We start from the raw sequence: 5,000 nt of genomic DNA on the forward strand, positions 1-5,000 counted from the left end.
GCTTTAAAGGTGTAACTGGAGAAAAACCTCGCAGTTGCACAGTGAAATAATTGTTAGAGAAGGTTGAAAGTCAGATGGAGGAAACAGAATATGAACGGAGGTACATTAAAAGAAATGAAAGAGGTTGCAGCAAAGGGCCGAAGGGACGTTGCAAAGACCCTCGAGTAATGCCTACAGTGCACCACATGTAGGTAATAAGTGTTGCCAGGAATGATATTTCAAAACTTATTCACCAAAAGGCGTTTTCGGAAAATTTCTAAGAAGGTTTCCAAAGAAGGCTTACCTGTTGTTCTTCAACCTCCCTCCTCATGCTACAGATATTTCCACTGACCTGTGTAACTACAGCATGAATTTTTACACTCCCTAAATCATTTATGGACCCCTCTGTTCCAACGACTCTTCCAGGCTATGTAGTAAGCAACTGTTTGGCGTCCCTCCCCTCCATCCTCCAACACCCTTTGCCTGTCTATCATCTTCACTGCTCTCTATGCAGTTAAACCGATTCAAAAACATCATCACTTTATTACCACATATGTTAACCATTTTTCCACATCTTCATGTCTTTCATTCCTTCTTACACCACATCATATGTCAGGTAAACTGTTCATGTAAATAGCTTTCGTCTTTTCAACGTTTTCACATTTAACATCAACGTATTCCCCTAAAGGAGAGTTGACTCAACAGTTCCATCATCCATCCAAACGTTTGATTCCACACACGGTACGCTTCTTTTCCAATGGTTTTACTTCCATTCTTGCGTACCTTGTGATTCATTTCTTGTTTCTTCCGTCATCCTTACTTTAATACCAGACTGTTACCAAATATCTAAATAAATTAAGTCTTTCCATTATGCACTATCAGTTTTAATATTTATTGCTTGTTCCTGGCTTCTAATTAACTCCGCGCCCTTAGTCTTTCTAACATTCTTTCAATTTCTTTGCCTTTGACAACATTTCAAAATCTTTCACCAATCTCTACAACTTTTCCTCACCATGACCAGCTAGCACTGTGTATGTATAAATATCAACCAATGCCAGCTGATCTCACATCATTTCTAATATTAACAAATTTCCACTTTAATTCACTGTTTTTTACCTAATATTCGCTTCCTTGTCTATTTATTTTAATACAAACAACACTTTAATCAGGAAATCGTATAATCATTTTCTAAAAAAAATCTTCCTCTTCTTTCTGTACATCTCTTCCCACTTCTATGAGGGGTCGATGTTTCTGACACCTTTCCTCCTCCACCTGGCTCGATCAAACACATCGTCCTCTGACAATTGTTTGTCTCTCAGGTCTTCTCTAACTACATCCATTCACCTTCGCTTCTTCGGTCTCTCTCTCTCTCTCTCTCTCTCTCTGTCTCTCTCTCTCTCTCTCTCTCTCTCTCTCTCTCTCTCTCTCTCTCTCTCACCAGGAACCTCCATCTGCATCACTCTCCTCTCTACATAAGTCTCATCCGTTCTCATCACATGGCCACACCACTGCAGTTTTCTTTCCTGAGTCTTCTTTGATGGTTCTACGACTTTGGTCCATTTTTGTTACTCCACACATCCACCTGGGCATTTTCATCTCACCGTTTTCTAACAAATATGACTTGCTATTTCATTCTTCCTTAAAACCGCTGCATCCCATTTTTGTCAGTCTATCAATGCTCTAATAATTTTCTCACTGATCAAAAAGGTTTTAATCAGCGTCTTCAGATATCTAAAACTTCTCACTTACCAGTTTCTTACCTAAAAACTAGTCTAATTTTCTTCATTTATACATACAACCACCATCCGTGTTCAAAACTGAAACGTACATTGAATAATATTAACAATAATCTTGACTAAGGAAATTATCGAGAGGTATTTTCCTATCATTTATGAATATATGCACAAAGCTGTTTAAGCGTTGGCGACTAACCCAGTGCTAGTAACAGAAGTGGAACAAGGGACTTATGGCAGCAGAGTAGGACTACTGTAGGTTCACATATCACTTTTACTATCAGGCTTCATAACAGAATAACTCAGGATTTCATATATGTCATAAACATATTAAGGAATATTATAAAATGCCTATGAAAATAATTTTTTTTTAATTCAACATCTTCATTTCAATTGCCATATTTTCAGTTTCAAGTATGAGAAAGCATCTTTCTGGCAGAAAAATGAAAACATAACTGATACAGACAATATATATACAAAATTTATTCTCTAAAAATACATAAGCAAAGCATCTTCCCCCCACCCCCCATGCCTGCTGACACTTTCCAACTGCATACTTTGAGAGACTTGTCAAAATATCAGATTTGTCGTACAATTTCGAGTCGTATAAAAATTAGAGAAGTTTCTGAAAAATTACTTTAGTGGTTTTATAACTAATTCAATAAACTTTGAGGGCATGCAATATATCCTGTACATTGCACAAACCACCTAAAAAAAAGACGCCTTTTGCTAAAAATCCGAGATTCTCACTAAAAAACTGTGGAACCTGAGCATCTTATGACATCTATGATTAAGCGGATGCTTTGTGTTAATGACATCATTATACGAGATTATACGGTAAGAAAAAGACGGTGGAAAACAATCTGGATGACAACACGGATTCTAACTGTATTTACAATCCAGGCAACATTTAAGCGCACGCCTTTACCAAATCAACTCTCCAAATATAAGAACATATAAACTGAGCAATGCAAAACAAGCATGAATCAGTGCTGTGAAAGCATCAAACCCCTTAGTTCCCCACAATCCGAGAGCAATGATGAAGTAAATAGAAGACAGATATGAGAGCAGTTTAAACTACTTGAAGGAATCCCTTAAGGGGGGTTCCTAAAGGCTAGTAGCCGAACCACTTAAGTCTCAACACTTCACAGCTGGTTCTGTTCCCACACACACACACAAACACATACTCATTGTATAAAGTTCCCAGTAACTCTGTGTTTCTTCACTTTCTAAACTTCGTGGTTTATATGTATGTATGTATATGTATATATATATATATATATATATATATATATATATATATATATATATATATATATATATAGTGTGTTTATATAATGGTATTCATTTTTATAATCGTATTCTTTTTAAATCATTTTAATTAACTGTTATCATTGCAAGTCTGCATCAATTCATATAACCGTATCTTCTCATCCAATTTCATTTTACCATATTTCCGTATTGTAAATATAACACACACAAACACACACACATACATAATATATACATACATATTATATATATATATATATATATATATATATATATATATATATATATATATGTGTGTGTGTATATATATATATATATATATATATATATATATATATATATATATATATATATATATATATACACATATATATCTATATATATATATTCGCAAATATCCAGATTTATTTTTCAGTTGTCCTTCTTCTGCTTCTTTACTCCTTTCTCCCTTCTCAAGCTTCTCCTTGTATTCACTCATCTTCTCTAGGCATTTCGTCCTTCCTCTATTCCTACTCTGCTTTCTTCCCAACCTTCCACATCCTCTCTCTCTCTCTCTCTCTCTCTCTCTCTCTCTCTCTCTCTCTCTCTCTCTCTCTCAAGGGACTTCTCCAGATCCCAGACCAGGCCGTGCCCAGCCCAAACCTTTTAATAGAACACATTTCCCGCGATAAAAATATAATATTCCCAGACATTGTTTTCCCTGGAGTAATATCAGCCCATGTAGCGCGCCGATAAGACCTCCGCTCTCATTTCACGCTAATGATGACGTAGAGGTCATCATCCACGACGGTTTACCTCTGGCAGGTTCCTTTCGAATAAACAAATATATTTATTCTCGACCCATCGGCAGAGTAGAGATCCCCGGCCGTCAATGACAATAGGCAGGGCAGCGGTGGGGCTTTTGAAGGGGGTCCTGTCAAAACAAGACTTCGCGTCGTCCGCCGTTAATATGAACAGCGTCCGTTTCTTCGCTTACTTCTTTATGGGTTCTTAATTCATTATTATTAATGAATATGACGTCCCCTTCGCGGGGGATGAATTGATGCGTGCTGAACGGCGAGCTTCGTGGCTTAAACTAAGTAAATCATTCGGCCATCAAAGGGCGGTTCTGTTTACAGCCAAAGGCGCAAGCATATTCAGATTATTAATATTTTCAAATGATTCATATTTTCGGGAAACCAGGAAGATTTTGGTTTAGAATAGGATAGAATATAGAATTTAGGCCAAAAGCCTAGCGATGGGACCTATGAGGTCATTCAGCGCTGAAACAGAAATTGAGTTAGGTAGGTTGAAAGGTGTAACAGGAGGAAAACCTCGAAGTTGAACTATGAAACAATTGTTAGAGAGGGTGGAAAGTCAGATGGAAGAAAGATTATATGAACGGAGGTACAGTAAAAGGAATGAAAGAGGTTGCAACTTGGAGACGAAGGGATGCTGTAAAGACCATTAAGTAACCAATGCCTACAGTGCACCACTTGAGGTGCACTAACGGCACTACCCCCCCAAAGAAAATATAATTCTTAAAATCAAGATATGTAGAGATAAATTTTTTTAATTTCTTCATAGCTTGCAGCAAGGTTAATACGTAGATTCGCCAAGTTACTTAACGTTTATATTTAAAATGAACTGCAAATGCACCCATTAAGTGAATATGAAAACCACGGAACTATTTGAACTAATCTACAATTATTATTTCACAGGTAAACTTCTTTATTTTCAAAAAGCCAGAGCAAAGAGTAACACAATGAAATGAAAGCAACATCTTTTTATCAAAAGGAATTGACTCATCTAATCCAGTTATCATTTACACTAATACAATTATTTTAGGTATTAGCAATTTTCAATGCGTCTGAAGAAATCCTAAAGAAAGATTTGAACTAAAGAACGGTAGCAGTAGCAATAGTGGTAGGGGGACTTGGAAATGTTGTTATGCATAATAAAAAAAAACTCTTGAAGGTACTCGACCATAAACCGGACTAAAAACCTCTTTACACGACAGAATTCTATAGCCAACAA

At 36.5% G+C, this 5,000-nt stretch overlaps 1 protein-coding gene across 5 annotated transcripts in view; it reads left to right on the plus strand.

Moving 5' to 3' along the window:
• Positions 1–5,000, plus strand: part of LOC136853179 (uncharacterized) — a 99,735-nt gene that overhangs the window by 44,304 nt on the left and 50,431 nt on the right. The window lies entirely within an intron of this gene.

Source organism: Macrobrachium rosenbergii, chromosome 26, assembly GCF_040412425.1.
Source record: "Macrobrachium rosenbergii isolate ZJJX-2024 chromosome 26, ASM4041242v1, whole genome shotgun sequence".
NCBI classification, from domain to species: Eukaryota; Metazoa; Arthropoda; class Malacostraca; order Decapoda; family Palaemonidae; genus Macrobrachium; species Macrobrachium rosenbergii.